Consider the following 9590-nt stretch of genomic DNA (forward strand, 5'->3'; position numbering starts at 1 on the left):
TAAAAATTTGCCCTGCTCAGACAAGTGGCTCAGTAGATTTGGTTCATCTCAGCTGCGGGCAACACAAACTGAAGGAGTCGTGCCAGAAATGTAACCATTAAGACCGGCGTGCAATGAAAATGTACACTGTGAATGATTGGAGAAAAAGTGCAAACAGAGTCTTGTGTTGTAGTTTTACTAATTAATGTGGCAAAATTATGAACGTTTGGGAGCAACCTTGAACACAGGATTAAAGTCTCTCCCCTGTCTGTCATTACTGGGGTTATGAATATGCATAATGAATATATTACAGCCAGTGTCAGACGCTGACTCTTTAAAGTGGTGTGCTTTTTCCATGGCCAGTCGTTCAGCTCGAGCGGTGACAGTGATAGCAGGGTTGTTTTTGGATCACCGTTTCAAGTTCAACCCACGCATTCATTTTCTAAGTTGTCGCTGGCGTGTGACTGAGCAGGAAGATGAGCAGATATCAGCACAATCACCTCTCCTCAGGGTGAGTGTGATACATATTTTACATGATGACAGTATCAACATTTCCCCTCCACTATGTCGGTGAGCCGAGAAATGTCAAGTCTCAACACGAGCCTCAGCTGTGAAATATCACACACACACAGTGTATGTATTGCTGTTCAACGCAGGTTCTGTGCTGACCTGGAAGCAGTCGGACGTAATTGATATAATGTTTGACAGACTCGTCATATGCACAATATCAGATCAGCAGTGACTCACTCACTCGTTTGAACCGATACGGTACCGATACTCGGTACACAACAGACCTGTTTTTGGTACTTTTTGTGTGTATGTGTGGTAATTAAAGTTATTTTGTGAAGAAGTCAAAACTTCTGAAATTGGAATATTTATTTCTCAACATCACAACTCCTTAGCCTTTACGAGTATTTTATGTTTTAGAGATGGGCAATGTTTTAAATAGTCATTCAATGAAATAAAATATTGAATAGTTTATGAGACTATCATTAAAAAACAAATGAAACTGAGGTGTAGCGTGAACTCTGCAAGGTGCGGACTTTAATGAGAAGCTACCAGAGAATATTTACGTATTGACGAGGAGACTTCATCCTTGTTTAGATGTGCTTTCATTACCTGACGAAGACTTAATTGAACGGTACGGCTGTGATGAGAAGCGGTACCGTTAACAATATTCTCCGGTACCGATTATTATAACAGTCTGTGATTTCATTTTTAAACGACGGACGGCCGTTCTTCAGTCACTGATTTAAAACCGCATCTCATTTCAAATGACAGACACCAGAGAGAGAGACTGGATCCACTCTCGCGACGCAAAGGTGCGTTCAGGTATCGAAATGTGGTACGGTTTGACTTCACGAGAATCGATACCCGGTACTTCAGTGGGAATTCGGTCGGTACCAATAAAAGTACCGAATTCGGTACCCATCTCTACTCACTCAGTCATGCAGCATGTGGTCAGAAAAGTAAAGTTTTGGAGATGAGAAATCCTGACTACATTGTAGAATAGTTTATGTATTTGCATTTCTCCCCTGCCTTCTGTTCTACCATGGATAATAACTCTGTCTAGGGTGATGAATGCTCTATGCAGATGTATCAAATGGCTCCGCATTTAGAAAACAAACTTTCCTGCTGACTCTCTGTGCTGCCGAAATGGTGAGTGAGCATCCTCATCCATTTCCTGTCTTCCTCCTCTCCTCTGTGCAGCTCTCAGACTTACTGTAACTATGGCTTTTGTGGCCGCAAACACTCTTGTATCGTTCATCCACTTTAAAGCGTACAGTACAGTACGTCATCAACAGCAGTTAAGGTCTCAGTGCCAGTGCGTGATTTTTGTTTCATTTTGACATTTCCTTTGAAACATCAAGCACCTTCGTATTTAAATCTCCTATTTGACATGATGAATCTCCTCTTTGATTTTTAGTCATAGTGGTTTGACACAGCAGCTTCAAAGCTAACTCTAGTCTTGACTGAGTGAGGTATGGTGTTGCCGCCCCGCTAATAGACGAGTGATCAAGTACCTGCCTGAACACGTGTCGCTCATTGTGATAAAATAACTACTTAAATAGTTTAGCTGGAGGTCTTGGCCACCTCAAAGTGTTGATGAAGCAGGAAGATTAATGAGGGATATCAACTGCCATGTTGAGCAATGTACTGTAGGCTAAAGGGTTTATAATCTTGAGAAATGTAACTCGTGCATTTACTTGTTTCGTGAAGATGATGATGATGCGTAACTAATATCGAAACTGTAACAATGATGTGGGAATGACTCTGCACCCAGTGGTTACCCAGAGAAGCTGATGGCCACAACTCGCAAAACTATACAAGTCTTATAGGAAATTAGTGATGCAAACGTTACTAAACAGCAAATATTTAAATGTGCATGCATAAAGGAAAGTCTTTGTCCTGAATTTATTGGTTTGTCATTGGAAAAAAATGCTTGATATGGACTGGAATTCATGTTTGAATCCACTCTGTTAACCATGAGGTTACATTCAGTTTAGCTCTGCACAGAGACTGGAAACTGCCAACCTGCCGACCAGAGCAATTGATAAATTGATGTTTACTAATTAACAAAAAAAATATCAAAAGTGTATTGGATTATCTAATGGCTGTCAACCAATAACATCCTTGAGTCCCTTCAGAAAACGGTGAGTAGTTTTTGTATGGATTGAAGTCAAATTAACTATGGATCTTGAGATTTCCAGCAGGTGGATTTTGTTGACTTCAGACCTCAGGCCTGAGTTGAGTCCCAACTCAGGGGCTCCATCCTTCAGAGGACACATTAGAAAGCCGATTACGTCACAGCACACACACAGAAGTGTAAAAAACAACAACACTTACAAATGTTTGATGTAAGGAATGCCCTGAAGGTCAGACCGTCCCGTTTACCAACGGTTGATGGGGCCTCCAAAGCTGTTGCCCCCGTAGACCGCGTACAGTAGGCTGGGTCCTCGGAAGGATGCAGCCTCTGAAATGGGAGCAGTGTTGGGAACGTTACTTTTAAAAAGAAATGACTTTTAGTTACTAGTTACTTTCCCCAAAAGTGACTGAGTTAGTTACTGAATTACTATGTTGTAAAAGTAACCAGGAAAAGTAACTATATATGTATATATATCAAATTACTTGGACTCGCCCCCCTGACCCCGTTTATCTGGAACTAACCAACTCACTCAGTATTATACGGCGAAAACTATAACAAATACTTTAATGGGTCAACTAAAGGCAAGTAACGGCGCATTTTATTGTCAGTAATGGTAATGGCGTTATAACAGGGGAAAAGTATAACTTTCTGATTACTCGTTAGTGGAAAAGTGGCGCTGTTAGTAATGGCGTTATTCCCATCACTGATTGGGTTACAGCTTGCCAGTTTATCTTAAAGATGACACTGGGTTTCTGTTGCTGTCGGGGCCAAAAAATCATGATAAAAATGCACTTCATATTGTTCCATTAACATCTCATTTAAAGACATTTTCCTACTTTCAATATAAGACTGAAACTGGCAAATACATTTTAAATGCGCACACATAATTTGTCTTGCTCCGAAACAATCCAAAGCAAATATATCATTTCTTTCCTCTCTTGACATTAAGTATGAGCTGTAGTGCTTCCAGCAAATTTCCCTCTCTCTCTCTTTTTTCCTTTCTTTAATTCAGCAGAATTAGATGTAGAGGCTTCTGTAATGGCCCCCCGGAGGCATGAAATTATGAGAGTCAGAGAGAGCAAGGTAATTACCATCAAGACTTTGGGCCTCAACCAAAAGCACATTACCCACTTCAAACGCCGAGAGAGAAATGCAAACACAGGAGCGAGATAGCTACATGGCTGCTTCAGTGAACCCTCTGACCACCCGTTTCTTGCCAGGCCTGTATCTATGGGAAATAATTATTCAAAGAGTTATTTCATTTTTGGTTTAAAGATGCATTTATATGGTGCTTGGACTTGCCGTTTTAATATATCTTATTCATTTATTTTAATCCTCCTGTGAAAAATGTTTTTTAAGACTGAGGTTACAGAGCAGCGAGGTTGGTAGTGAATCTGTAATGGGTCATTACAGCAGCAGAGATGGGGAAGTATTTGGAAATCAACTTTAAAGTTATATTTTACATAACATTCATGACACAGTGAACCTTGAGGCACAGCTGGCCAGACGAGGGGCAAATATGGCGCCTCTTTATAATTGCAAACCCATTGTTTTGTGCTTGTGCAAACACAGGCTAATCGATTTTTTTTTTTCTTACTGTATCTGGAATCTGTGCTTCCTGCCTTGAAAATGCTGCATAAAAACTAATAATACTCTCCATCTTTTTGAGCGGCTGTTTAATGGCTTATGTATTTTATGTTTTATTAGTTTTTCTTAAACTATCTGGGCGCCTCATTTGTACAGTTCAGAGTTGGCATTGATTCGGTGATGCAACCATTATGCTCTCGCCAATCAATAGTTATCAAAAAGGCACTAACTAGATGCAGTATATATGGAGATGATCCCCATGACTGGCCTCGGACACCCAGAACAGGCAGATGGGGGGGGGGGGAAATCTATAAACAATACAAACATGCCAAAGAATGATTATGTGAAGACTACTCAATCCTGACCCCAAAGGTATCCATTAAAAATGAAATAGTGCTTTGGTACTCTTAGTAAAACTGCTCTCACAAGGGAGCAGAAATTGTTGTAGTAAATAAAATGGTGCTGGGAGCCTAGAGACTACACACTGTGGTTATTAGACCGCCTGTGAACGAGAAACACTTTCCTCTCCTTCACCAATAACTGCAGGTCTTTGTGTGTGTGCGCTGAGAAGCTCATTACTGTACTGAGCAGCCTCTACATTTGAATACATATGAATATGGGACCGTGGCGGCGTCTCGAGATGGTCAAAAAAGAGCGAGCGGTCGGTAAGAATCTGCATTTAAAGCACTGACTGAACAGGCTTTAAATTTTTATAAGTAGCAGTTATATAAAATTCACATAAACTGCTGCTGTGTTGTTAATTATGAAAAATGAACCGGTCATATTCAGGAGCAGCTCCTTATATCACGCTGGATGCTGTTTTGTGGGGTGCAGTCTTTTTTATTTTTTTTTACTGCGGCTGCTAGGGAGCGCGGCGGTCTCTCCTGTCTCATCTCATCTGAGGTTGGGAGCCGTTCTGCTCTGAAGATTTAATTTTCAGCAGCGTGAAATTGAACCCCTGTCCAGCACTCGCACTCGCGGCGGAGCAGCGCCTTGACCCGCGGTTTTACCCACCGACAACACAAATCTGAGCCAGGGTCACGGAGCGCGGGGGCATAAACAACAGCAAACAGCCCAATCGAGCCCGGAGTGCTCTTAAGAGGCCGACCAAGTGACCCCAGTAAAACCCAGGGGCCGTTTATTGAGATATTGATCTCTTTCTAATATACTTGATTCAGCCACCAGGAAGAAACTTCTATTTCACCCTGCAGGGACAAGCATACTTGAGCAGGTCAGGACCAGGAGGACATAATCAGAACAATGCACCAGTAGGAATAATTGGATAAATGGTGTTGGTGCTTTAGGGGAATATTGTATTATGCACTATTGTATTGCACAGAAGCAATGGAAACATACTCCTTATATTATATAAAGAGGACTGGTATAAGTTGTCAGGAAATGTCTAAGACTATTTTGTATTGACATTTATTGCCCAAGAAATACTGTAATAGTTGATCCATGCACATAAATAAACATGATTTGTACATTTCTTCAGGTCTAGACAGAATCTAAACAAATGGTCTCGGACTAAAATGAGAGTAGTTAAAGTAATACAAGAAACTGAGAGCTTCAGACTTATATAGAAACAGTGGTTTGTGTAGATAATGGGTGAAAGCCCGGAAAAAAAGAAAGCTATCAAGAGAACTAACGAGCTGACTGATAAGTAAACAGCTCTTAATGTGGATGTGGGCTGTATAGCACAAGCAAAACTTTCTTTAAAAGAAGTTTGAGAGAAGATTTAAATAAGTTTTCTTTCCATGCACTACTGTAGGAGCAGATCAATAATATTAATTAAAATTTAAATTAGTTTCAAGAGTCAATAAAATATGAGAACGCTGTTGAATTAATAGAGACCTCTGCAAAGGTGTCTGTTGAATTGTGTGCCAGCCAAAGTGAAGTTATACAAAAGCTTTGTTTTCATCAAAATCAATCCGGTAAATGAAAACAAGATTTTGATGTTGACTGTTTGTTTGTGTCAACTGGTTTGTCTTCAAAAGATGGAAGATAAAGATAAATCTGAATTTAAAGCAAATACCAAATGCCACATGAAAGAAAAAGAGAACAATGGGTTCAAATGTGTACTGTATAGTATACCTAACTCTAGACTAGTCCTAATCCTGATCCTAGTTTGACCTTTTGCTTGGGAGAGACATGTAGGTGGGACCGGCAGGAGACCGGTGGGTACAAAAATTAATGTTCATTTATCTGTAATAATGTGGAGGATACTTATGGTCAGGGAGTGGCACAGTTGTCGCTGCCAAAGGACATAAGTGCTATTATTCATCTGCTCGATTTACACACACTTTCAAAGTAATCGTCATTACAAACTTGGCATTTCATAGTCCCCTAATATCAAGGCCACGCCATTAATTTTAGTTGCCTACCTTTTGGCCATCATTTGTGGACATCTGCTGTAAAATAACTAACATAAATTTTAATAAATTAAGGCCCCCAAGCCACCGGGGATGTTTTATTTACACAATACACTAAGTGTAACATGAGTTACAGTACTATCAGTATCAGCTGAGAATAAATTGCTGTGAACACAGTGATTAAACACTTTGAAACTCCTCGCCAGTTCTGAAAGTAATTGGCCTGAGGGAGCAAAAGCTCTTTGTTTTAATAAAGTAATGCTCCTGAATAATTTGCACTGATGGAGTTTTTGCTCCTGAACATTATTAAATGTCTAGCAGCAGTAGTGCTGCCGGTTATTTCATATGAGAGAAGTTAAAGAAAAAAAGTAAATGTTCGTGCTTCAGTCTCCAAAATCTCACGCCTATTTCCCTTTAATAAGCTCAGTCAAGATGTGGGGCACGTCCTGGGAGAGAGGGTTTTCAGATCATGGGGAAGTAGTTTGGGCGTATGTGTAGTGAGATAATTTATTTGTTCTCTGTCACACCGCGTTTATGGAAACATGAAAGTCGGAAATGACAGGACCTCAGCTCATTTCCATGGAGCTTTCAGGAAGATTATGAACTGAGACGGACAGATTTTCTGACTGATCCTCTGAGAAAGCACTTTACAGAGACGGAGGAGACAGAGCCGAAGCAGCACGACACCGGGCTGAAGGGAGTTCAGTCAGGTTTTCTCCAAATGTAATATGAAAAGTGTCAATCAAAGGTGAAAACAGCAGCTAACACACACACACACACACAGGTTACTTTCCAAGGTTCCGACTGTACACCGGTCGCCGGATGAACGTTACTGATATTTAATTCATGGAGGAAGAAAGAAAAAAAAAGTCCAAACACTTGTATGCCTGGACAGAATTAGTGTATATGGATACTGTGGGATAAAGACAAAGCCTAGGTTTGTTTCTCTTTAGCGCATACTGGTTCCATATGGGATGTTCGTGATGCTTCTAAATTATGTCGAGGAAAAATGGGCTCAGATTTCTGCAGCAGTAATCTCACATCAATAAACAGCTGCTCGCACTGACCTGCTCTGCTTGGGAGGTCAGAGAGGGATCCTTGATTTCTGTTGTCTTTCCCACTTTCATTTCCCACCCTGTGAAGAGCAACACATTCAAACGCGTGTGAACATTACACCGCCTTATCTGCAGCTCCTACAGCGGGGGAAAGAAGTTGAACAATAATAATGGGAGTGACTATACTTTTTGGCTAATCTGACATTCATAATGAGCGCGTTTCATAATGATATATTTTTGTTATTACTTCTGTTTGTTTGTCAGGTGTTTTGAAGGATTACTTTTCATTCCTTGCTGTGGGCGTCAGGTGATTGACAGTAAACAGAGCGTAACGTATTTGCGTGCAGTGACATGAAAACAGTTCAGGTACGATGAAATGGTACGAGAGCAGAAATAGAAAGCCCCAATTATGGCTTTGTGTTTATTGTGAGGGATTATCTCACTGTGGATGGTGTTTTTCCTACTGTGCAAAGAGCAGCAAACCCACAGGCCGTGTCCACACTAATGCGGATCAATCTGAGACAAGGTTCTGCTCACACTTCACAGACTTCAGATAAGTTATTTCTAAAAGAGTTCAACATCCGTGATAAATCATCAAAACACAAATCTCTTCTTCTTTTCCAACTAATTTCCACATGTCAGTGGGACTGATTTAAAGTTCCTCTCAGAGATGTTATAAACATGTAAATATGTGTAAAAAATACATCTGCTACTACTAATGTTTTATTTCATACAATTTCTCGACATAAAAAGTGAAGAAAATAAACACATTCTTCCAAATTTTCGGATGATTAAGCTTTATGCCCCGCCCACCACTATTGCTTGCACCGGATTGACAGATGAAAGTGCAGTGTAGGGTTGGGAATCACCAGAGGCCCTGTGATACCATATTATCACAATACTTGTGTCTCGACACAACATTATAGCGATATTATAAATATTGCAATATTCTGCGATATATTAGCTTTTTTCAACCGCAAATTCAGTCTCCAAATGAAAACTACTGTATGTTTACATCAGTTTTTTCTAATAAGATAAACTTCTTACTGTGCGTTCACACCAAAAGTGTCCAAAGCTTCAAAAATGCCGGAAGTCATTCATTTACAATGAAAGTCCGGTGACCTGAGTGACCAAAGCATCAACTGCCGTCAGCCGCGCTTCCAAAGCGTCACCAGACGAGAAGGTGAGTCTTGGTTAACTTTATGGTAATTAGTTTAACGCGGATTGGCAGCAACCAGTCAGAATAGAGGTGTCCTTCGGTTCCTTTAAATGAACATAAGTCAAGTGAAGAGCGACCAAGACGACTAAAAATATTTAGCCTCTTTGGAATCTTTTGGTGTGAACATACAGTTACAGGCATTTGTATATCGATACAAATATTGCCATGCGGGGTGGTGCGTGGCGGAGTCCCGCGTCGGGCAGACATTTCATGTCATTCCCCCTCTCTCTGCCTCCCCCTTTCCTGTCTATCTCTACTATGGCTATCAAATAAAGGCATAAAAGCCAAAAAATATACTTAAAAAAACAAAACAAAAACAAATATTGCCATGCAAAATATCGCAAAACTATGCTGCATCAATCTTTTCCCTCACCTCTAGTCCAATGCATATCAAGATGATAATGGCTGACAACATCAGCTAGGCTGGGAGAGGTTGTCTACACACTGCTCACTACAACAGATTACACTCTACACACAAGATTGTTTCCACAGTTGTAGACAAACTACCGTATTGACCCGAATATAAGACGATATTTTTTCCGTCAAAAAAAGTCTGAAAAAGACGGGTCGTCTTATATTCGGGGTCTAGATATTTATATATGCAAATCAGCGGGTGACATCAAACAACGTCTGTCCAAGCAAGTCAGGGCTTTTCTTCCTCTCACACTCACACACACCAGTGACCTGGAGAGATGCAGCTGCATCTGAGAGGATGATCGCATGTGTGTGTT

At 40.5% G+C, this 9590-nt stretch overlaps 1 long non-coding RNA gene across 1 annotated transcript in view; it reads right to left on the minus strand.

Annotated features, from left to right (window-relative positions):
- LOC146977081 (uncharacterized) overlaps nt 1–2921 on the minus strand; it is a 47604-nt gene extending 44683 nt beyond the window's left edge. Inside the window, exon 1 of the long non-coding RNA XR_015037197.1 lies at nt 2827–2921. This is a non-coding gene — a long non-coding RNA (uncharacterized LOC146977081). The remainder of the gene's footprint in view (nt 1–2826) is intronic.
- Nucleotides 2922–9590: the final 6669 nt, after the last annotated feature.

The sequence above is a fragment of the Trachurus japonicus genome, chromosome 12 (assembly GCF_045865225.1).
Source record: "Trachurus japonicus isolate A0001 chromosome 12, Traja_1.0".
NCBI classification, from domain to species: domain Eukaryota; kingdom Metazoa; phylum Chordata; class Actinopteri; order Carangiformes; family Carangidae; genus Trachurus; species Trachurus japonicus.